Below are 25,977 nucleotides of genomic sequence, written 5' to 3'. Positions count from 1 at the left end.
CCAAGTTCAGTGAATGAGAACTGCATGGGACAAAAAAGCTCGAGTGTTTAAATCTCGGATCCATGTCTGCACTCCTCTGTTCTTTCCTCTCATGTTGGCACCATTATTGCAGCCCTAACCTCTCATATCAGCTATCGCAATTTCTGTATCTTCCAGCTTTTCAAGAAGCACATTTGTCTTTCCATCTCCTGTAGTATCATCAATGTCAATAAATTCTAGAAAATGCTCTCTGACAGTCACCATTGCAGGGACATTTTCACTAGATTCTGTTGTTGTTACAAAACACGTCATTAAAGTCATTTGTTCCGCATGGCTGATGCATGTGCACAGTCCAGAATAACAGAGTAATATCTTGCTGACTTCAGATCTGCCACAATCTTCTGTTAGACTTTTGTTGCCAGTAACTGTACGATCTCATTTTGAATTGTTTTTCCCAGGTAGTGGTGTGTGTACATTTCTTGGGTGGTGACTCTTCTTAGGGTAGGTCTATACTCACCGTCCGGGTCGACGCGGTGAGTTCGACTTCTCAGAGTTCGAACTATTGCGTCTAATCAAGACGCGATAGTTTGAACTCCCCGGGCGCTCTGGTCGACTCCGGAACTCCACCACCGCGAATGGCGGTGGTGGAGTCGACCTTGGAGCCGCGGAGTTCGACCCCGCCACATCTGGACAGGTAAGTCAGTCGAACTAGGGTACTTCGAGTTCAGCTACGCTATTTGCGTAGCTGAACTTGCGTACCCTAGTTCGACCCCCCCCTTCGTGTAGACCAGGCCTTAGATGCTCCTGAAGTACAGCATCAAACTCAGCCATCAGCTCCACAATTTTAAGGAAGTTTCCATTTTTTGGCACATACAGCTGATCTGAAGTGCCACACAGTGCTAGGTTTTGGGTAGCAAGCATTCTCACAATGGCAATGAGCCTTTTCAGAACATTTTGCCAGTAAAGAGACTCTGATGCAATCTTCTCTTGAAGCTGATCATCTATGGTGGCCTTAATCCTCGTCTCATCTCAAGCTCTTTCCACCTATGGAATGCTCTCTGGTGATTTGCTGCCTTCTCATGGCATGCCAGATTTCTAGCCAGATTCTTCCATTCCTTTGTTCCTGTAGAACCCAATTTAGCTGGAACATTAGACTGGAAGAGTCTGCAACAAAAACAGTATGCAGCATTCTGGGTTATTGAGTACATAAGCCATGGCCTCTCCACTTTGTCACCATTGGGGATTTCACGCCAGTAATGTGTTGGATGGAATTTCTATTTTCATTGTCTTTGGGGAACATGAAGTTTTTCACTTGCTGTGGCTCATGCAGTACAAGGAAGTCCCTCAGGCTACTGCTCAAGTGGGTCCACAGTCCTGGGTCACCTAGACTTAAGGAACTAAACTCAGCAGCAGCTGTTTCTTGCGCCTCCACCACACTCTTCTCTGATCTACACTTTTCTTCAGGAATGTGCATGGTTGCATCTATTTGAGATGGAGATATGGATGCTGCAGTAGTTGCCAGGTCATCTGCACTCTGACTAACTGGAAGATCAGGCATCTCCTCACCACTCTCATCCTCACTGGGGCCAGAAGGCTCACCGTGAACATTTGTGTCTGTGTATCTGAGGAGAGCTCCTTCCTGCTTAGATAGAAAAGCTTCCTTTGCTTTCTTTCTTTTTCTGAATGCTGCCCCAGAGGGGCGCTTTCTTCTTTCACTCATGACTGCTGTTCTGGGCCAGCTATGGTGGCACTCAATACTCAGTTGAAGGGGACAAATAACCAGGCTGGTAGCAGGGCCTGAGTGAGGGAAGATATCAGTGTTTTAAGGGCCTAACTGGCTCCTACTACTTCAGTTGATGGCCTGTTCTCCTCAAGTGGGTTCAGGGAAGCAGCAGGAAACAGGAAGCTCCCTGAGAAGCTTGTGTTAATCAGTCCAGGCTCCTGGGGGGTGCTAGAGTGGTACATAAGAGGCTCCACCTCCTCTATCTCTGAAGCTCCTGCTGCTTTCTGTTATTCCCTATCACCTTTTCTCCTGCCTGCCTGTTATGTCTCGTGCCCTCCTTCCTCCAGGACAGCACTCCACCATCTCTGTGCATCTAGAGCAGAGAGAATACATATGCACCAGCAGCAGACACAATTTTCTACACTCTGGGTCCTAATGCCCCCCTAGCCACAGTTTGGCACCTGAAGCGGCCGCCTCAGTTCGCCTCATGGTAAGGCCAGACCTGCCCCCCTACCCAAAAAATAATTCCCATCCAGCTCAGAAAACAATTTATGATTTTCTGGATCTTTATTAGCTTTGTGAAACTGACCCAGTGTTCAAATAATGCTGTAGTTCCTTTAGCACAATCCTTCTCCATTGTGTTGCCTTTAGAATCCCTTTCAGACCCTCTTCACAAGTACTAAGGAAAGATAGCAGAAAGCTCTCAGGGCAGGTACACTTTCCATCCAGTTCTAGAGAGCCTGTCACTATAGTATTTAGGTGCTGACTTTCACCCAAGAACTAGACCAAGGCCAGTTCTTGAATGAGTGACAGATTGAAGGGAGAGTGTTTTGTGTACTGTGGTGTTAGGATGAACAAAATCACATCTGAATCCCATCCCTGCAGCTCCTGCACAGTGCTTGGGGCACAGACATGCAGGGAGCCTTACAGAACCCACTGCTCCCAAAGGGAAAGGAGAGTTCGTCTCCAACAGCTGCCCCTCATTTGTGATTGTTCTACCTCTCCTCCATTGGGAGAGGAGGGCAGAGAAATAAGGAAGACCAGCAGAAGAGTAGTAGTATAGAAGACTACTCAGTAGCTGCTGGTCCAATAAAGAGCAGAGTAAAAACACTGGAAGCTATGGGAAGGAAGTGGAGAGAGAGACACCAGGGTCTAGGAGATGGACAGCTAGTGCAGTTTAGGTTGCACATTTTGGACACCTCTTCCCTGCTATGGCTCCTTTATGGTCCATAAAGAGGTGGGAGTGGCATAAAGGGACCTTAAATGCCCCATAACCAGCAGGAGGGGAATTTCCCCAGCATAGGCATAGCAAAACACAGTTGTAAGGTTCCCTCCTGAAGACTTGTACCACAGGGCAGGACAGTGGCCCAGAGGGCAGCTCAGGGAGACTGTAGCTTAAATCCAATAAACCATTATGATGGTGTTAATATGGTGGCTTAAAGCCGCCACAGTGTCCGCCTCCCACCCGTCTTCTCCCCAGCTGAGTTTTCTAAGCGGTGCAGCACAGAATCTCACCTTTGTGTGCTTTGTGTGGGTGACAGAGGACAAAGTGTGTGTGTGGGAAGGGAATATTTCAGAGGACTGTGAGTGTGAAGAAAATCCCACTTTGGCTTTTTGTTTGGGTCCTCTCTGAACTTTGCTATGCAAAGGACAATAGAGTCAATAGGGAGGAGTGCAGTTCCCCTTCCCTTGCTAGAAAGCACCCCCTTCTCATCTGGTGTATGCTCACTGCTAGTGCTGGCACCCCTCCTTGCCTGGTACACAGTGCACTCCCTTTCCTTTTTCACCGTGGGATACACCTCTGACTTAGGAAGGGAAAAATAAAGTTAAAAAAAATTCACCCTAAAGTCTGAGGAAGATTCCAGTATAACTCCCCTCCTCTCCCGTGCGCGCGCGCGCACACACACACACACACACACACACACACACACACTCGGCAATGACAACATGTTGGACTGCTTGTTTATCCACTTCTGCCACAGCCATTTTTCACATTTCCCTTTACACATAGCTTTCACTCCCTGAACCAGTCCTTAAGGCCATTGCTTTCTTTTCATTCCAATTCCTCCTCAAGAGTCCCTTGGTATCTCCAGGAAGCCAGGCAACAAATAATGACTAGATCAGGTAAAAGAAAGAAACAGAACCCCCACCATATTTGTAGTGGATTCAGAACCATCAGGTTGAGCACATATCACTAGCCTACAGGACTGCAGCATTTGTTACAAGAGACAATGTGTGAGTGTCTTAAGAGACATTGTATGCTTTTCAGAATAGGAACCACATCTTTGTGCAATATAAACAATACATAAGACAACTGAAGCAAATCTAAAAGGATGGAATTTAGCCAACAGAAACCACAACTATAAATACAGTTAAATAATCCAGTTTATTTAAACTAAAACTCCACACTTTAAATAAAATAAGAGAAAAATTCAGTCCAACTATACATCAGGAGAGGTTAGTTCTCTTAATTAAGTCTTACATCGCTTTAATTCCCTTCCCCTCCACGTGACTGAAGGCTGCCTAGCAACCGCCTGCTTTCTACCCTGAAGAGGGTTCCCCTCAGGCTCTGCTCTTGGAGGGGTACTCACGCTTTCCCACAGATAGCTCAGCCAGTTTTTCCCTCTTCAGAATCACTGAAAAAAGGGAAGATGGAACAAAACAGAAGTACAAGAAAAATGGTTTGATGAGGAAAGAAGCAGTAGTTTCAAAAAGCTTTCAAAAAAGTAGCAACCTTATCACAGTCACCACACATCAACTAGAGGCTCAGATAATTATTTTCACCTGATTATTTAAAGAAAAAATTCTGACAGAATTGGGACAATCACAATTAACAACAATAAACTGGCAGGAGTAACTTTTTGTAAATAATACGTAAGTGACCTTAATAATTTAGTTAAAAAAAACCCCTCACAATATATTTGGAACAAAGGTGGTTTTTTTAAAATTAAATAAGATGGTGTTTCTAAATAAACAGCCAAATGCTTTTTATACCTATTTTATTTCCCCATGCATTTTAATATTGGAGGTGAACAGATTTGTGTCTTGTAATTATATAATATTCGGTGCAATCCTAGCCAAGCAGAAAAAAGTAATCTTTTAATTATATTACTGATCCCATTAAAATTACATGACTTGATTTCTAACCACTTCTTGCTGTATTTTATAATTAGATAGTAATCTGAAGCCTATATAATTGGTAAACTGCAGAAATCTCCCCATATCCTAGATAGAGGAAGTAAATGTGAGGTCAATGTTTTTAGCAAATATGATTAACTACCGTATGTGCACACTATAGAAAGAACTTAGCAGAGAGTATGCACATGCACGTCAAGGACTGATTAATAACATTATTTAAATACATACAATAAAATAAAGTCAAATCAAGTGAAAAAAACTGCCCTTAAAAACGGCTTAAAATAAAAATTCAGCTAGAGTAAAATAAGGTGATCTGCCCACTTACTGGCAAGTTTGACCAATAGAGTCCACCTGTGTGCAGTGCACTGCCCTCTCTTCACAGATGGGCACAATTCAAGGTCCTGTTTTTAACTATAAAGCTCTTCATACTGCCAGACATGACTTCATGAGGTAGCATGACCTGTCTCACCCTGCTATCAGGATGACTGGAATCACCTGAAGTGCTCATATTGATATTCTGTAGATATGGTCTCTTGAGAAATGGAGGGGGGGGCTCTCTGAGGAGTCCCTCTCTGTAGAGCTTGCTCCCTCCTTCACAATCTTAAATGTATTTATGAGGTAGGGAAGAGTTATCTTCATTTTACAAAGGGGGACTAGAGGCACGAAGAGATTAAAGCCTAAATCCTATTTAGGGACCTAGCTCCTATTGAAATCAGTGGAAATTAGGCACTTAAATATTTGAAGATCTTGGCCTAAGTGACTTACCCCGGGAAGTCTGAGATGGAACAGGAATTGAACATGGGTAGCCTTGTGGCCCAGGCTAGCACCCTAACCACTGACCATCCTTCCTCTCTAAGCATTCCTGGAAAACCTGTGCATTTCTATTTAATAACGGTCATCTGAAACATGCTGTACCATTAGGATGTGAGAGTTGTCTTTGGCATCTTCCCCTGAACCCCTGAAATTAAAAAAAAATAGCTAATGTTACTCTTGCCCATTCGTGCACTCTCTCTCTCTCTCATATAGAAAACAATGCAAAAATACTTTAGACAAAGCTCTCTTCAACTTGCATTAGAAGTTTTGGGTATTGTCTGTTTTTAAAACTTTCCTCCCCAGACTTAGTCGGGGTGAAAAATCTCTCCACAAAAGATGAAGTGTATTTGGAATTGTTCTATGAAGTTATAGTTTCATACACAAATTAGTTATAATGGTAAGAGAGACCGTTCTGAATTATGGCATACCTCCTGTTAGCTGCATGAATTTTCATGAACTGGCTTATTGCGTGATTCACTTCAAACTCACTGATCTCTGCTCCCAGGCTTTTAAATTCTCTCTCTCTCTCCTTGCTTCCAAAGCTCCATTTTCGCTTCTCCTGGGTGCTCTCTCTCTCTCTCTCTCTGTGATTATGGGAATTAGTTTCTCCCTTCACCCATGGTGATTTCATCTAATACTTCACTATTTCCTGGGCTTGTCTCTCTAGTGCCATGAAAGTATATCTATATATTAAGATTCCAGTGCCCACCATCCAGAATACACAGATTCACAGACAGACTCTAGAAACTGAAGAAGTATGTTATTTATTTGCTGCTTCAGGGAGTGATCAGCCCACCAAAATAGGACCCAGCACAGGGTTAAAGGCAAGTGAACCCCCACATTTGGGTGCTTGCCTTCGGCACACTGTTACAAAGTTATTCATTCAGAATTGTATAAACACTTATTCTGCCTAGCACTAATTAGTTTGCTGACCTACCTGTTTACCTGACTGTTCTCTTTCCTTGCCAGACAAGCAGAAATCTTTTCACATGTCCCAACACCTAAAATATACATTACAATCATTACGTCCTACATTTAGGATTGTCACCGTGTGTCACTCAGAAGCCTAGAATGCCTGTTGAGTCAGTGTCACATGAAGGAAACAGCCACAAGCATGGTTGAGAGACCTTTTCTTCAGAATATCACCAGATTCAATCATCACTGGGATTCACAGTTTCAGCCATTTTGACTTTATCAGTTACGCCAGTGTGACAGCAGGGCATGCACCTATGCCATGCCAAGAGTCCTAGATCATTATGATATCAGAGGTAACTTCAACCAATGACCACCTTTCACTACAGCTAATTTGCAAGAATCCACTGGCTGTATGAGCAAGACTGCACAGACGGTGGATTACTTGGCCCAACTGCCACTCCCGCGTGACAACATGGGCTTTCAGCTGCTAGTTAGTAAATAAGATTTACATGTTTTAGCATTAGGAAAACCCACCAGGGTTGAATCTGTAGACGACCACTTGGAAGTGGACTGAATGTCTGAGCTTTTGGGACTCATTGTTTTCCTTCTTGCTCATGTTCCCCCAAATCTCCTCTCTACTCGTAGGAGATATCTTTCTTTCTAGGGACCAGTTCCTATTACAAGCTCTCTCGCTCCATCTGTTGCATTTAATTTTCTGTCACACCTTCTGGCTCACACAGAGCTCTTGAAAGGACTGCACATGTAAACTTAAATGAAACCTTAGTGTTTGTTTTAAATGAAATCCCAGTGAACTGTTGCTATTTGTGTGGTTTAAAAACATTATAAAAAGCATTTGCCCTGGCACAGAGAGCCAGGGGATGAGCAGAGACACATATGAGAGAAAAACTAGCTCACATATTGTGTTAGTGTCACAGACTTTATTTCCGTTGACAGTATTAAATGTTTGACTGTGGAGTCCTATTCCAATGTTGCTTTAATGCCTAAACCTACCCAGCATGAAAACCCTTCTGCAGCAGTATCTTTAGCTACAGCTAATACATGCAGTATGCTAGCAATACAGTATTGTGATGAGAAATTTAGTCTTCTTGCAAATAACTACATTTTTCCTGATACACTGAAGAAAAATAGAACTTAACAGTTCTGTTTCCAGTGCTCCCATTGGGACAAATAAAAGCTTTATTTTGTTGACTAACATCATATCAACAGCAGAAAACTGTGTTCTTTTTTATTTGTCTGAGAAATCTTCCCCCAGGGATAATAATGGATCAATTGCTATTGTCATTATAAATAAGAAAAAGGATACTTCTAGTTCAGATACCTAAATATCATATTGCAGTTGCATTTGCTAACTTATTCTGCACCATACAATTCAGAACTACCTGTAGTGCATTGTAAGTTATTCCTCATCTATTACTTGATTTTTGAGATGTCAAAAGAGAACAATTTTATGACTTAGTATTGCCATACTGTGCAAAACATGTCTGAGAATTCTGTCCTAAAATAGGAATTGCAAAAAGGATATTTTAAATGAAAGTAAAGCTGCCTAGTAAAAGCCACAGAATAAGTCCTTGAAAGACACTGTAGCTACCTCCTACATATGATTAACTTCTGAACTCTGAATAGATTACTCCGCAAGAGCTCACCTGCAGTCAGTGTAATTACCTCCTAGATCCACCTCTGTATCATGTTGTCCAGACTTTGATCCAGCCATTCTTACTGACTAGGTGACAAGAGCAGGACCTGGAAACAAGACTTATGACTTTTATTAAAAAGACAACCAATGACCCCATGAGGGTGGGGTGGAAGGATAGGAGAATAGTATCTATGAGACTGGAAAGAGAGGCAGAGATTTAAGCAGAAGAACACATATGACTTACAATTCAATGCAAGTGACCAGCGATATAAGAATTCCACATAACAAAAACATATCCTGTTACCCTACACACAAACTTGTAGGTAAAGTTTGGATCCTCATCTGGCATTCAGGTCAGGGAGTTTGGTTCAGCAAAGGGCTAGAACACTTACAGAAATGGGCGGCTAAGCCAGACAATGCTTCACACCCCAACCAAGCCATTCAAACAAAAGAAAATCTGAGACTAAAACAAGACTGATAGAAACTCTCACTATCCTCTCACCATTAGCAATAGAACAAAATAAATAGCCAGAAGTGTTCTTTCACTGCAGACGCACAATGAAGAACCATAAAGCCACAAAGAGCAACACAAGCATAAAGCCAATATTTGACAATGCTCTAAAAAAACAAACCCCATTGAGGAATCAGGGAAAGGGAAGTGAAACATATCTGCCAAACCTAGCCACTAGTCCTGCCGCAAACAGCCATTGCTCAAGAGCACCTCTTTGGTTAAGTGGTCTGATTCTATGCGCTTTCCTGAGAATCTGTGCCACAACAGCAGCCCAGGGCTGTCACATGATGTCCTCCTCTAAACAGGAGCTTGGCTTTTAGTAGCTACCTCTTTGGCAATGGTTTAACAAAGCAGCCTCTGTCCAGGCCCATGGTGTGCTCCTCTAGACAAGGGCATGACTGTTATGAGTTGTCCATACAGTCACAGTAGGGCAAAGCCATCTCCGTGAGGCAGGGACCTCTGGGCAGGGCTCTGGCTTTTTACAGGTGTGGTCTCAGTCACCTCTGCACAAGGGTGCTGGAACAATTTGTACAGTAGGGGTGCTGAGAGCCATTGAACCAAACTGTAAACCCTGTATATGATGGAAACCCCTTCAAGACATGAGGTACAGCAGCACCTCCCACACCCCTAGCTCCAGCACCTCTGCCCCTGCATGCGCCAATTGCTCCCTCCAAAGGTTTTGTCACTTCAGAGGAGCAGTGGGGGGGGCGGGGTGGAAGTGGCAAGATAAAGGAATCCAAACCCACTCACTTCACCAGGTCCCAACTCAGAGACAACAGGGGGTTTATCAAAGCAACCAGCGAGTTATTGAGCTACCCCCTAATTATATTTGCCCCAGGTCACTTCCTACCAGTCTGGAGCACCTCAGTTTGGGACATGGTTGCTGGCTTAGCATACTCTGCTTGGTCTCTTAGTGTCCTGCTCAATCAATCTCTTTTAGGGCTTTCATCTTCCAAAGAGAGGGAGGAAATCCAAGTGCCTGCCATTAGAGCAGCCTTCACAACCTTGTTGCCTCTCCTGTCACAGCATCAGGCTTGCTTCCAGATGTCACATACAACTGATTTCTCCCTTTTCCCAGGCTACCAATGTCCTTTTAAACTGTTCCTCCACTGTGACTAGACCCTGCACCTGTTGAGGGGTGGGGCCTCTCTCAACCAATATTGCTCTCCTCCCAGGCCTAATTTGGTGTGGGGCCCATAGATCCCATCACAGGGCTCCACTGAGTTAAGCATAGGACATAATGAGACACACCCCCTGTCCTGGAGAGCTTACAACCTACATAGACAAATATCAGTTTTCTGTGAAGGAAAATATCATCTGAGACTGGGTGGCTACATGAATTTGTATACAGTTTTTCCAGTGCTAAATCTCTTGTAATAAAGAATTCTTTCAGTAAAAGAGTTGAGACACCTGAGAATAGGCAGGAGATTCCAGATCATTTGACAGTGCACCTCTTGCACTTTACTCATTAAAACCATCACAAATTGTCAGCATTGATAAACTGGTTACATTCTTCTTCAAATTGTTCACAGTTTGCTTTGTTTGTTCACATTTGACATAATCATCTTGCTCCATTAGTAGGAAGCCATTCAGGGCAGCGATTGAGTAGAGCACATATGTAGGAGTTGAAGAACCTGCTCTCTCTCCAAAGCCATGTGTCTATCACTTGTGGCTCTGCTTCTAATACTATTATTCCTCGCCAGTGAAAGCACTACACTAAAACTCCCACTTTCAAGCTGCAGCAGGCAGAACACCACATATTATCAAGATATATGTATAAAATGGAAGGATAATCATTCAAGAAGCAAACTCCTCTATATTAATGAAAGATGAATTATAGAGCACTAACTTCATAATTTCCAACTATGACTAATTCCTTCTGGTAGGCATAACCTCATGGAATATGAAGGAGATATTATCATGGGAGCAGCGAAGAACTGAATTGTTCAGATTAAATGGCTAGTACCTACAGACAGATAATTTGGTTAGATGCACAGAACTGAGTTTATTACTGACAACTCCTACTGAACGGAATGCATGAGGTTATTAATTTAAAAGAAAAAAAAATAGAGATTCTCAGGGTCAGATTCAGAGCGGAATCTAAGGTATTTTTATTGGCAGCCTCTTCTGGATCTTTAGCATAACTAAAACTCTCCTTTCACTTACATCTTGTTACATAAATCCTCTGAATATGGACCTCAGTCTTTGTCAAGGTCCCAAGCTTTTAAATATATCTCCTGGAATGTAACCTGTCTACTTCCCCAAACCTGCTCTCTTATCCTTCTTAGGGCTTTTATATAGTGTCCATCACTGTAATACCAAAGTACTTCCCAGCTAAGTTAGACTGTCCACTTGTAATGAATTATATGGAGTTGTCTGTGATGTGCCCTTCCCTAGGCATGGGAGGTTCTGAATCCATGCAGGCCCAGACTGGGGCGTTGTTTGTCTGTGGGAAAGCTTTCTCAATGAAGAGGGTCTTGCAATGTGTCTTAAAGGTAGTTACTTCCCAGGATAGTCTGAGTTCCTGTGTGATTAGCTCACACCTCACATGCCCCCTATTCCTACAGTGGGCTTAAATGTAAATCAGGAGTGCTCAATATTTACAGCAGTCAGGGATCCATCTTACTCTGCAAAATAGCTCGATTCCATTTGTCATCTATTTCTTATTAGGGCACTGCTGTTTTATCAGACATTGTTTATTTGTTACCCATTCATCTGCTCTGTTCTTTTAAATTGGGTTTATTGTCCATTGTATGTGAACCTTTGTTCTGCAATGGAAGTTTGTTCTGTTTATAATTGTATTCCTTTAAATGTATTACTTGAAAAGGTGCTCTCACTATATGTTGCCTATTTATGATTTAGGGCTTGTCTACCTGGGAGTTAGTGTAGAGTAAGCTAGGGTGTGAATTTAAAGCACACTAACTATTCTGTACTAACAACCCATATGGACACTCATAATACACACTAAAAGTGCTTGTGTGTGTTTTATCTTAGTACACTTTGAAGTTGTTACAGTAATACAAATTAGTTTAAATTATACTAAGCTAAACCACACAAAGGTACTTTTAGTGAGCAGAAAGAGTGTCTATGCAGAGAGCAAGTGCAGAATAGCTAGTGCCAGCTTACTCCTCGCCAACTTCCCATGTAGACAAGCCCTTAGTTGGATGTAGAAAAATAAATTTCTATTAATGTCAGTTCGTCTTTTAGTGGAACTTACTGTTTTACAAAAATCCCTTTTCTTCTGGGTTGAATGGACTAAGATCTGCCATCACACCCTTCTTTGCATCTTCATCTGGCTGTGTGGCACATGCCCATAATTTACTAGTAATTCACTAGAGTCCAGATACAAAGCCTGCTACAGTCCATGGAAAGACTCCTATTGTCCGTGGGGAGGGAGGCGTGGGTTGGATCATGCCGTAGGCTGAAACTGCACTGCACTTCAAAAGTTCCAAGGTAAAACAAAGAAGATGGAACGTTGGAGGCTCTGTGCAAAAATCATTGTAGAGTTATTAACTCAAGTTAATATTAATATTATGATTTATTATTTGTATTACTGCACCAACTAGAGATCAAGAGCTAAATTAAGGCTGCATTGTGCTGAGCACAGTATACGCACATAGCAAGAGACAGTTTATACCCCAAAGAATTACAGTCTAAATAGAGACAGGAACTGAGGCATATAGGGTGAAGATGATCTGGATGAGGGGATGGATTGCACCCTCAGCAAGTTCACGGATGACACTAAGCTGGAGGGAGAGGTAGATACACTGGAGGGTAGGATAGGGTCCAGGGTGATACAGACAAATTGGAGGATTGGGCCAAAAGAAATCTGATAAGGTTCAACAAAGACAAGTGCAGACTCCTGCACTTAGGACAGAAAAATCCTATGCACTGCTACAGGCTGGTGACCGACTGGCTAAGCAGCAGTTCTTCAGAAAAGGACCTGGGGATTACAGTGGACAAGAAGCTGGATATGAGTCAACAGCATGCCCTTGTTGCCAAGAAGGCCAACGGCACATTGGGCTGCATTAGTATGAGCATTGCCAGCAGATCAAGGGAAGTGATTATTCCCTTCTATTCGGCACTGTTGAAGCCACATCGGGATTATTGCGTCCAGTTTTGAGGCCCCCACTACAGAAAGGATGTGACAAATTGGAGAAAGCCCAGCGGAGAGCAACAAAAATGATTAGGGGGCTGGGGCACATGATTTATGAGAAGAGGCTGAGGGAACTGGGCTTATTTAGTCTTCAGAAAAGAAGAGGGGAGGGTGGATTTGATAGTAGCCTTCAACTACCTGAAGGGGGATTCCAAAGAGGATGAAACTTGGCTGTTCTCAGTGGTGGCAGATGACTGAACAAGGAGCAATGGTCTCAAGTTGCAGTGAGGGAGGTCTAGGTTGGATATTAGGAAAAACTATTTCACTAGGAGAGTGGTGAAGCACTGGAATGGGTTACCTCGGGAGGTGGTGGAATCTGCATCCTTAGAGGTTTTAAAGGCCCGGCTTGACAAAGCCCTGGCTGGGATGATTTTGTGCTGTGGTTCTGGGAAGTGCAGCACAGAATTCACAGCCAAGAGGGAGGGGCACTATGGTTAAGTCAACAGTATGACCTCCTGATTCTAGGATGCTCCAGGGCCAGACACATAATTTAGGCAGTTCCTTAAGGCTAAGTTAGAGCAGCCCGTCCCCACGTAGCACTGCCCAGAATCCCCATAGCCCTATGTGCTGTTGCAATGGCTGCATCCTCAAAATACCCTTCTCCCCTCAACTTTGCACCTGGTAAATCCTATATGCCAGGGTTTGCTAGGGGTTCCTCAGAGGACAGCCTGTGGCTGATTTCCTATTTTGTGCCTGATGAATTCTCTCCTTGCTGGATCCAGGACTTTTAGCACCCCTTTGCCTGAGGGGTGATGAGCATCTCACCCATGGAGAAAAGAGTCTTCCTGTGTGACCTGGGCAAACCTATGGCAGAACACTGAACTGAACCCAGGTCTCTTGAATCCCAGTGCCTGAATCAGAAGACTGTCCTTCAAGAAATTCTTTTTTTCTTTTGGTTGGTGGTAGGGGCATTTGCCAGGCAATTGAGGAAAAATGGACTAAACTGGACCTGAAAAAGAGGCAGGAAGTAGTGGCTCAGGAGTTTATATATATTTATTTAAACAGAAGATTCAGGGAGCTTATTCAAAAGATAGAAAAGATACTGTAGGTCTGATGCTGATCTGACACCAGGTCCACACTAGTGTAATTCTATAGACGTCAGCAGAATTATTCCAGTGTAAATGATAGTGGAATCTGGCTCTTTATGTACTAACACTAGGTCCTGTGATAAGGCTGATAAAACCAAGAACAAATCTAAGATAAAGACTAAAAAATAGTGTTTGATTCACACCTCCCTTCGGCCTCAAAACATTAGATGGTTAAATCTCTGAGCTTAGAATAGACATAGGATCTAAGGATACAGGAGGATTCATTAAAGCTGGTTAACTGGGTGCATCATCCAAGTACCTACTGCAGTCCTGGTGCTTGGGTGTGTATAGTATGCTGGATGGTACAGAACTCCCAAGTGCCCGTTGATTTCTATGAGAATTTCTGTACATACATGGACAGGCTGAAGTCTTGTGTCTTGGTTAACTGAAAAGGCAAAGAATGCAATTAAAAACAGAAATAAGGACAGGAATTATAGCCAAGCTTCAGAAGGTTATGAGTGACACTTTGCCCATGTTGCTTCTATCTGTGCTTATATAATTAATTCCTTTAAATCAACTCTATTCAAAATTATTTCTAGCCCCACTTTGCAAAATATTCCCTTGAACAAACGTAGTGAGGACAGCAATGACTTAAGCACTAAGAGCTGAATCTTAATGCCTAAGGCATTATTTACAGCATGGTTTTGTTTAGTGGGTTATAGGCGTCGCCCAGTTATAGTGCATGAAGCAAAATAAAAAAGGGCATATTTTCAAAGCAATGTGCAGGGTTTGTGCAGTGCATCTCCCACTGCTCCTGTCCTGTGCAGTGCTTGGAAAAATTACACTCCTCATGGACTCCAATGATGAACATACACTAGCTTCAAGAACCCAGCAAAAGCTGTCAGTGCTTATCAAAAGCATTTTATCAACATGGCAGTAGCTTTTAAAAAGAAAATTTAAAAAATACAGTTGAATTAAATTGAAAGCTGTTTAATGTTTCTAGATTCTCTTTTCTTCATACAGAAAAGCTAATGTCATGAGTGAGTCAATAGTGAACAATGCAGTTTCTTTAGTAAACCAATATTTAAAGATGGGCAAATATGTACAAAACTAGAATCTTTTAAAAGAACCAGGTGCCAGGCCATTTGCTCTGAGGCACTACAAGGAGCCACCTAGCATATAGGTGGGCCAGTACACACCAATGGCCTGAGTGGCTGGCTAGTCTGAGCTGAAAGCTTAGGCCCCTGGCCTATGTACCCAGCAGAAATAAGAGGGCAATCTATGCATAGTGTGAAAATTGGTAACATTTATGATGGTGGCAGACAAGTCTGAAATCCGGACTGGGTCCTGTTATCTCTTGAGAATCCAATAAAAGACCCGGTGAAGCAGAAAGCAGCTTCACCTTCACCACCCTATTCCACCAACTGGTTAGCCCACTTGCCCGTTGGTGGGTATTTGGGATGTGGAAGAACCATAGATGGGTGAATACCTATAGTAATTTATTGTGCATTGCATATAGTAAAGGATGCACTTACTTATAGAATTGTTGTGCAGCTGGTTTATGTGGAGCTTAACCCATCCCCCTGTTGCATTTCCAGAGCACAGCCAGTCATCCTGGGGAAGAACAGGAAAGTTAAGCAGCGTGGAAGAAGTTCTAAGTTACCCCCAACACTTCATATGCACTTGCCTGGTCTACAGTAGAATGACAATTGGGGTAAGGGCTGACAGGGTTGCAGGAGAGCTCGTGTACCTGCAGGCTGCCACATTTTAGACCTTAGGTGACAGACCCAGATCCTAGGAGCCTATAGCGCAGTGCCTTTGCCCTATAGCAAGGGAGTCGTAGGCTGGGAGGTGACATAAACCCATGGAAGCCTATGGTGGCCAACACCCATGAAATTCAGAGCCCTGTGCTGAATCTTCAATTCAAGATTTCCCAAAACAGGAGCCCACTTTTGAAAGTCAGGCCACTTATCTAGATTCCTAACCCAGTATTTAGGAGACTAAGGGTACGTCTACAATACGAAATTAAATCAATTTTATAGAAGTCGATTTTTAGAAATTGATTTTATACAGTCGATTGTGTATGTCCCCTGTAAGCCAACAACCCTCCCCTCTTCGAAATAAAGTAACTATTGTTTTGAAACCATGCATTCTTTATTAATTAAAAAAATGAGATAACAGACAAGGTAGCCTGGGTGAGGTATGGGAGGAAGGAAGGACATGGCCACATTGCTTATTGTAGCCACACTAAAAATCAAACTGTTTGAATGACAGCCTTCTGTTGCTTGGGCCATCCTCTGGAGTGGAGTGGAGTGCCTGAAGCCTTCTCCCCACGTTCTTGGGCGTCTGGGTGAGGAGGCTCTGGAACATGGGGAGGAGGGTAGGTGGTTATACAGTGGGGGGTCTGTGCTCTTTCTGGCTTTCCTGCAGATCCAACAGACATTTCATCATGTCCGTTTGTTCCCCCATTAGCTTCAGCATCGCGTCCTGCCTCCACTCTTCATGCTCACTTAATTCTTTCCTGGCCTCTGCCACTGAATGCCTCCATGCATTAAGCTGTGCCCTATCAGTGCGGGAGGACTGCATGAGCTCAGAAAACATGTAATTGCGAGTGTGGTTTTTTTCGCCTTCTAATCTGCAATAACCTCAGGGACGGAGATGATAGGGGGAGCTTAGAAACATTCTAGACTCTATGATACCGGGGGGACTGCATGGTCACCTGTGCTGCTGAGTTCGCCACACTGACCAAACAGGAAATTCAATTCAAAAGTTCCCAGAGCTTTTCCTGTGTACCTAGCTAGTGCATTGGAGTTCAAAGTTCTGTCCAGGGCAGTCACATTGGAGCACTCTGGGATAGCTCCCAGAGGCCAGTATTGTCAATTTGCGTCTGCACTACCCCAAATTCGACCCAGCAAGGTCGATTTTAGCGCTACTCCCCTCGCCAGGGAGGAGTACAGAAGTCGATTTTAAGAGCCCTTTAAGTTGACGGAATGGGGTTGGTTGTGTGGATGCATTCATTTTAAAATCAACCTAACACAGCTAAATTCGACCTAACCCTGTAGCGTAGACCAGACCTAATTTTAGTTTCCTATTTTTGAAAATCTTGGGCTCCGTTCTTAACCACAGACTACTGTATCCTTCCCTCTCAAAGATATTTGTATTGTTAGTTTCAAACATTTTTCTCATGTCACAGATTAGGTATAACATTTGTTCATTTCCCAGATCATAGGAGATAACTTTTTATACCAAATCAAAATGTGAGTCCAAGTTTGATGTTTTGGGTGTCAGAATGAGGAAAATATCTGGCTCCACCCAGAATTATGTCACTTATAAAAAAGAGCCTAGACTGGTACAACTATTAGTAGCTTTCATTAAGCCCTGCATCCTTGATAACTAAAGGCTATCCTTTTTCAGAAACATGATTTATGAGTTTTCAAATGACTTTAAGTCTCCACTTATAACCTTTAGAATCCCTTATTGACCTCTGGGACTGGAAAAATCAGTCATAAAAATACTGCTGTCATTATTCCTCCCTTAAAAGGCTACATGCTAATACAAGGTAGGCAGACTACATTCAAGTTAAAAAGACAGTGTTACCTGCTTTATTACAATACAGCAAACTATTCTGACCCCCCGACTACAGAACTGAATAAGAAGAGATTACTTATTAGTAATGTTTGTCACAGTCCTACCTTCTCCTATCCTACCTGATACCCATTACACTCACTATGTCTCCATCCGTCAGGAAGGAGGAGGTAAGGAATAACTGGCAATCTATGTGTCGACTTCTGCCTGCTTACTTTCTACTAGCTAGGCACTTCCAGTGTGAAATAATATGTTAGAATAAGAAAAAATTACCGTATGTTAAGAGATACTTATGGTACTGATACTGTCTAGGGACATCAGGGAGGATGTAGGCTAGGAGAAAAGAGGACTATGACAAGTAATTTTCTTCACTGTACAGCCCTGTCTTCACATATCCTGCATGATAATTATTTTACAGTAACCGAACACAGAGAACAGTGTTGGAATACTTACCTAGGGTGGCACTCAGATCATTGACTGGCTTAACTCTGATTCTTCTGTAGACGAGAGGTCCAGTTGATAATGTCAGGTGAACATAAGTGGAGATGACCAGGGGCTGCCTAAGAGATTGAGGGGACAGATACTTTAGCCTTCCAAGCCTGTGAGATGGCCACAGTGTAGTGCAATTTGCGAAACTGCAGATTGATTTTATTAGCTTGGTCCTAAGCAAGGAAGATATAGTCCTTAATCTACCGTGCTAGGTCCAGGAATTCTAGTTTTAGCTGAAGCCCCATGTTCACTTGCAGAACAATTAGTACTGGGAACAAAATCCCCAGTTCTTCTGTCAGGAGTGGTGGGATGAGGCAGAGGGATATTTTGGTAAGAAGAGTTCCAGTAGCTGCCTCCTGAGATTGGGTTTATTCCTGATCAGACAGTCAGGCAATTGGCTGGGAATCCGAGGACAGGGTCTGGCAAAGAAACTGCCAGCATGCAGAGCTCGCTACTGTTTTTCAAATCTAGAAAAATTAATGAAATTTCAAATTTTGAAAAAAAGAGGGTGTTTTTTTCAGAATATCCCCATTCCTTCCCTGTTTAACCATCTTTACTAGCACACTTTAAATTGATCGTCTTTGGCATCCAGTTATTGGAAGAGGCATTGACCCAGATCCCTGCCCTGAGATGGCTAGAAGAAGGAAGGTACAGTGCTTTCTTTATGTTCCCCTGTGCTTTACCGATGTAGAAAGCAAAAAAGTGGACTGGGGTATATCGAGCTGATTGACATTTCTTGCTTCCTGATACAAGAGATGGAGCTGTAATACTGAACATAATGGCTACTGGTTAGGATAAGAAAACAGAAGACAAATAATGAAATTCTTTATGTCCAAACCATCCTACAGAATGTAAGAGATAATATCCTTGCTGTCAGTTAATTTAATAATTCTACTGGAAAAAACAGCACTCTACAAAATTCTGTTGGACTTTTTCATATGGGCAATAACAGGCTTTTAAAAATAATTTAAAAAGTTCAGAACACTATACTTTCACTACAGAAACCATAAAGACTGAAAACATGTTGCATATCCTGTTACACAATGCTTGTTTCATCTGTCTCTGAAAGTATAGATGTAATTAAGCTTTCTTCTACATTTGTTATACTCAAGTAGACACTGACTATAATCATAATCAAAGGATTGAGAGTTGATCCTGCTCTCGATGAATCAAAACTAGAAGTTTTACTGTCAACTATAATGAGGTTGGGATTGGGCATTTAATTTACAATTATGATGACAACAAAAATGATTAGGGGTATGAAATGGCTGCTGTACAAGGAGAAATTAATAAGACTAGGACTTTTCAGCTTGGAAAAGACAACTAAGTGGGGATATGATAGAGGTCTATAAAATCATGACTGGTGTGGAGAAAGTAAATAAGGAAGTGTTATTTACTCCTTCTCATAACACACGAACTAGGAGCCACCAAATGAAATTAATAGGCAGCAGGTTTAAAACTAACAAAAGGAAGTATTTTTTCACACAACACATAGTCAACTTGTGGAACTCCTTGTCAGAGGATGTTGTGAAGGCCAAGACTATAACACGGTTCAAAAAAGAACTAGCTAAATTCATGGAGGATAGGTCCATCAATAGCTATTAGCCAGGATGGGCAGGGATGGTGTTCCTAGCCTTTGTTTGCCAAAAGCTGGGAATGGGTGATAGGGTAGGGATCACTTGATGATTACCTGTTCTGTTCATTCCCTCTGGGGCACCTGGCATTGGCCACTGTCGGAAGACAGGATACTGGGCTAAATGGACCTTTGGTCTAAGCCAGTATGGCTATTCTTATGTTCTTATATTACAATGCTTTGATCACCTTTTGCTTGACACTGAGGTCCAGAGGGATTCAATCAGTACTCTGACCTGTGCTTTTTCATCTGGGGATAGTGTGCATGTACAGAATTTGCACAGGAAACAAGCTGAAGAAGGATAATATGGTGCGTACCCTCAGCATCAAATACAAGACATCATTGCCTGCTGGAAAGCTACCTTAGTCTACATTAAGATCCTGATTCAGCAAGGTACTGAAGCATATCAGTTCAATGGAACTACTCAGATGCTTAAAGATGGATGTGCTTAAGCCCTTGGTTGAAATGGGGCTAAAACAGGTGTGTTGATACAAGATAATTGGAGCAGATCAAACTACATATTGACTCCAACTCTTTAGCTTTAAAATGAGTGCCAGCATCTATAGTAGTTAAATGGAAGGTTTAATTAGAACTATCTCAGCACACTAGTGCAATAGCAATGTGGTAAACACTGATGATTTAGGCAACCTAAGAGATCAGAAAAATGCTTAGTACACAGGCTGGTAAAATATCTTAAATTGCTTTTAGAACTTTTTATACCCCCAGAGGATGTCTCTTTATATAAAATAAATGGAAAATTGTGTACTATTGCCCTCCTGGGCTGATACTTATGCTGTGTGGCTGTTTCTACTGAAGTCAATCACTTGCAACAATGAGGCAAAAATGGTCAAGGAAACATTGAGAAAGAACCATCCCCATATCCTGTGTGTTGATTGCAAATGTAAAATTGGTTCCTGGATCGGCAAAGCGGCTATATCCCTGTGGGATTAGAGGGCTCAGTCATTTCAGAGAATACATGCTACAAACTACATTTTTTAAAGAATAATGTATGTGAAACCACATTTCCAAAATCACAGTAGTGTGATGGTATTTGGCAAATTAGAGTATGTAATTATGAATTTGTGACTCATGTAAACATGTTTGCAAATTTCATAAAAAGGAGGAAATATGCTTAATTTGCACAATTTCTTTAAGGCTGACATGTTCTCCTTATTCCTTAGCATTTCTCTTATGGCAGCCATAGAGTATCTCAGTTTTCCCATCTCAGGGCTCTGAGGAACTGCATTGTGGCTAATATCCCAGCTTGGGTATGATTTATTACCATAAACTCTCAAACAGTTCTTGAAGTCTCAATATACCATCCATTAACACAGCACATATTAAGCTCCAGAGACTTCTGCCAGTCTCAGGGCTGTTCCTCAGTTCCAGCCTGGTGGTGGTGGTGGTTGTTTTTTGCCAAATAGCCACCCTGGCCCCTTCTAGCTGGAATGCTTCCCTACTTTTCCCGGCAGGAACTACCTGGTCTTCCTACCTGGCGTTCTTTCATTCCCTAGGAGAAAGTTCAACACTCTCCTGGTTCTGTCTGTTCTTTGGCTTGGACAGGTCAGCGGGCAAACCCTCTGCCATGTCCCTGGCTCTCAGCTTTCTCCAGCCTCAGAGGCAGCCCTACCCATGTTGCCGGTCAGGGCAGAAAATGTTTTTGTGCCCCCACCCACCGCCCAGCAAGTGGCTGAGCAAAAAAAAGCCAAATGGTGCAGCAGTAGGGCTGGTGCCTCCTGGAAGTTATATCCCTGGGCCACCACCCTGCTCACCACCTAGAACCAGTCCTGTCCAGCCCCAAGTCTCTGGCTCTGCTAACTTGGGAATCTCTCTCTCTCACTCTCATTTCTGTCTCCCTTAAATTGCCCCAGATGCCACCTACCTTCCTAATCAGGTCCAGCTAGGGAATATCTCTTCTAGCGCAGGAGAACTGGGTCAGATATTTGAACAGGGCTGGCTGGCTCCTCAGCCATAAAGGGGCAAATCACCCTGTTACAAGGTCACATGACATTAGTCTTAGGTGAGACTTCCTCACATTCTATCAGTTGCAGGATTGGAGCTCAGTGGCCTGATACTGCACCTTGGAGCGAATGGGAGATCTGCCATTGGCTACAATGAGTGCAAGATCAAGCTCTAAGCCAGTAGAACTGTTTGTGTGAATGAGGTAAGATTTGGCCCTCCGATGTTTAATTGACACATTAACATGACCATATATGAACTATCTGGTACCGTGTGTAGTGCAGCTGGAGTGATCTAGAGAACAGGTAAACAGTATAAATAACTAACATTTTTAGTAATAAAAAAAATTTTGCAACTTGAGTTTATCTTTGTTGGTTCTAGTAAATCTGTATTAAAAAATAGGAACTGATACCTTGTGACTGTTAGGACTAAACATCAAATGCAAGACCTTACTGCAAATCTAATTAAATTTATGGTATAATCACTCTTGAGCCTATTTTATGGCTGCTTGCCTGCATATTACCTGTATGGAGAATCTTACACATCACATTACAATGAGGACAAATTGTAAGTCAGATTCAAGAGCATATTGAAAATCTAGGGAAAATTACCAACATATGGCTTTTCTAATTGTAGGCCAGGAGAAGTTCAAGGCTGATTGTTTGCACATTAATCATGCATTTTAATTCAAGCAATGCTGCTTGGGACGTTTAAAACAATATTGGACAAAAACTAGTAAATAATCAGTATGTAGCCGTCCTGCGGGGGCAGGACTGACTGAATGAAGTAATGGGTCCTTCCACCTCTAATTGATATGGTTCTGAGAATGGCCAAATGATATTTCCAATACACCATGTTAGTTATCACACTAAAGGTCCCTCCAAGGGTATTTTCAGTGAGTAGTCTCTTTGCAGCAATTATATTTTGGGGGGGCGGGAGAGAGATGGTGTGGATGGTTTGTGAAGGATAGTTGGGAAGCGCTGAACCATTACTGGCATGGATTGTCAATGCCCACTTGAGGGAGGGCAAGATGCCAGCTTCTCTTAAAGAAGGTATTTTTATACCTTCCTCAATAAACTGACAAACTCTCCAGTTCTCACTGTCTTAAATGTTCCTTTTCTGGGGGAAGATTTTCAAAGCAGTTGTGGTGAGAACATCCATCAGAATTAGGATTCCTTGGTCTTCTGGATCTCAATCAGTTTAGCTTTAGGTCTGAGCCATAGATTCTATTGGTCATACTAGTTGATGAACTCCTACTAGTGATGTATGAAGATTAGGAGGTGAATGTCTAGCTCTGTCAGCTGCATTCGGTATTGTTTACCAGAGGTGTAAATGCACTGGCAGGCCCCAGCAGGAGTATATGAAGTCAATCTGGATTTTTCCATTACTTTTTTGCTGAAAAATCTGAGGTTGTTAGCACTGGGTAGTTGCTTACCTGCATCTACCTTCTCCTCATGCAGGGTTCCACATTCAGTCACATCTCCTCTTTGATGTGTATAAAGGACAGAAAAGAAGGGTGGTGAGGAAGTACAATGTGGGTTGGCAGCGTCTTCAGCATGTGGAATACTCTCCGCATTCTATTTCCATTTCATCCACTCTTGTTGATGTAATTGATGGATTAGCACTCCCAGGAAGCTTAAATTATGTCCTTACAGAGTAGAAGCATCAGTGGGAAAGAGAGTATAACACATTAAGTAAATTCAGGAGAGAATTCCTGCACCTGCTGCCTTGCTCACGTCATCGTAGATCCTGGATCAGGCTCAACATGCTACTCACTCTCTGGCTTCATCAGAGTTGCCACAACCATGCTCCAGGTTGGCTTGGTTTCCTCCCCACACTGTGACTGTGGGGCAGCATCCCAGATAATAAAATTGATGTGGTTGAAGAGTACCCAACCCAACATGTGGAGGGAGGTATACAATACCTACCCTTCCCTTGATACAGTGGTTATGGAACCTGGATATTGAGCTCTGATGTCTGCTTATGAGAGATGGACTAACCGAGTCCAGACTGAGGTATGGATAGGGTTTACTTGACTGAAATTCAGTTCATCTAATTCTGAAGTAATGATAGGAGGGTGGGGGGAAGCTACTGGGAGAATTGGTAAATGTTATTTTGGTTCCCTTATTCTTGTGATGAGAAGTGTGGACCAACCACTTAAGGCCACCATTTGTAACACAGATATGCAATGTGCTGGATATCAAGTTGCTTTTGGACACTCAGATAGCAGCGTTCCATCTGTTTGTCTCCATCTAAGCTTGTTCAGATGTTTGTCCTCTCTTTAGCTGTGATTCTTGCTACAGATACCTGACAATTTGTGTCCTTGGGACTATTTTACTTCAACATACTCTTCCTGGTGTTTCAAGCAATACCGTTTGCAAACTTTGGCTGGTACAGAATATAATATGGTACCCTGCTTGCTGAGTGTTGCATCTTGGCTGGAGCATGACATATTTGTGCCCCATGATCTGCAAAGGCCTCTGCTTACTGGGTGCAATTGAAGGTGCTCGTTCAAACCTATGAACCTCATAGTTTGTGACCTATGAGAGTGCGCCTATCTTTGCATGATACTGCAGCAGTTGAAATGAGCTGACGTGTGAGAGTTGGTTAAAACTGGAGGGGGCGGCTGGCAAGGTGTTAAAAATGAATCATAGAATATCAGGGTTGGCAGGGACCTCAGCAGGTCCAACCCCCTGATCAAAGCAGGACCAATCCCCAACTCAATCATCCCAGCCAGGGCTTTGTCAAGCCAGGACTTTAAGGAAGGAGATTCCACCACCTCCCTAGGTAACCCATTCCAGTGCTTCACCACCCTCCTAGTGAAAAAGTTTTTCCTAATATCCAACCTAAATCTCCCCCACTGCAACGTGAGACCATTACTCCTTGTTCTGTCATCAGATACTATTGAGAACAGTCTAGGTCCATCCTCTTTGGAACCCCCTTTCAGGTAGAGGAAAGCAGCTATTTAATCCCCCTCATTCTTCTCTTCTGCAGACTAAATAATCCTAGTTCCCTCAGCCTCTCCTCATAAATCATGTGCTCCAGCCCCCTAATAATTTTTGTTGCCCTCCGCTGGACTCTTTCCAATTTTTCCACATCCTTCTTGTAGTGTGGGGCCCAAAACTGGACACAGTACTCCAGATGAGGCCTCACCAATGCTGAATAGAGGGGAATGATCACGCCCCGTGATGTGCTGGCAATGCTCCTACTTATACAGAAATAAATACATCTGGAATGCAGTTCCACCCTTGATCTGACAGAACTGGAGACTGTGTTCACCTTAATGGAACACTGCAAGGTCTCTCTATTCTCTCAGCAATCTGGCTTTTGAGAAGATGGTGAGCTAAGATGATTTAAAGGGAAGTACTGGGGTGGGGGGATGAGTGAATGCTTATTTGTGTTTAATCTTTAATAGTTGAATGAATGGGAGATACTCCATTTATTTGAAAAGAGTTGTAAATGTTTTTAGGTGGCTCCATCTTAAATCATAGAAATGTAGGCCTGGAAGTGACTCCTAGAGGTCATGCACACCAGCCCCCAGCACTGAGGCAGGACCACATATACCTAGACCATCCTTGACAGGTTTTTGTCTAACCTGTTCTTAAAGATGTGTATTCAAAAATAAAATCTATATAAGTAAATTATAAAATGCATATAAGTAAATAATTAATTCTGTTCCATACTTACAAACTGAGACCCTAATCCTGCATGTATATTTTTATTACGTTCCATAGACTATTCACATGCATAAAAGTATACATGGGATCAGAGCATTAGGGTGAAATGTTTCAGACCTTACTCAACAAAACTCCTATTAAAATAAGTTTTGGGACTGAATTCTGAGACCTGGAGAGTGTCTGTGGAATAGGGACCTGATCATGTGAGTTATTGAGTGCCCTCACCTCCATTGATCCCTCAGGGATTTTCCCCCAGAGGAGTTTTGCCAGCATAAGGACTTCAGAATTTGGCCCATTGTGCCGGGACAAGAGAAAATATATTTTTTATTAAGGAAAACAAATTGTGGACTGTTGTTCCTTCTCTAATTTTAGTATTAACTTATTAACTTTTTGAGTGCAGAGCAGAAAAGAAACATACCTCAATTTCTGCATTCATTACTCACAAATAGATTATCTGGTGAATCATCTATCAATTCACATACTGTAATTAGCACGAGCCCTACAGTTAATTGCATCTTTACAAAATAGTTTCATAATCACTGTAGTGGTTTCAAAATCATCTTTTAATCTCATAGATGTGCTGAATGTTGTATATAAACAAGCATTCATCAGAAATATTTACTCATCTATTTATTTCTGAGGCAGTCTAGATAATTTTAGAATGAGAAAATACTGATGGTGGTGAATTCTGACAAAGAGTTGTTTAAAAGATATTTC

The 25,977-nt window shown here is 42.4% G+C and overlaps 1 long non-coding RNA gene across 1 annotated transcript; it reads right to left on the bottom strand.

Moving 5' to 3' along the window:
- Nucleotides 1-4,204: 4,204 nt before the first annotated feature.
- LOC123378375 lies at nucleotides 4,205-6,829 on the bottom strand. The gene is made up of 3 exons (XR_006582577.1): nucleotides 6,591-6,829; nucleotides 5,606-5,798; nucleotides 4,205-4,338 (listed from the first exon to the last, which is right to left on the bottom strand). It is a non-coding gene; the product is annotated as an uncharacterized LOC123378375 (long non-coding RNA).
- Nucleotides 6,830-25,977: the final 19,148 nt, after the last annotated feature.

This window comes from Mauremys mutica, chromosome 10, assembly GCF_020497125.1.
Source record: "Mauremys mutica isolate MM-2020 ecotype Southern chromosome 10, ASM2049712v1, whole genome shotgun sequence".
In the NCBI taxonomy this organism is placed as follows: Eukaryota; Metazoa; Chordata; order Testudines; family Geoemydidae; genus Mauremys; species Mauremys mutica.
Note: the sequence above shows the minus strand (reverse complement) of the source record. Positions and strands in the feature narration are given on the sequence as shown.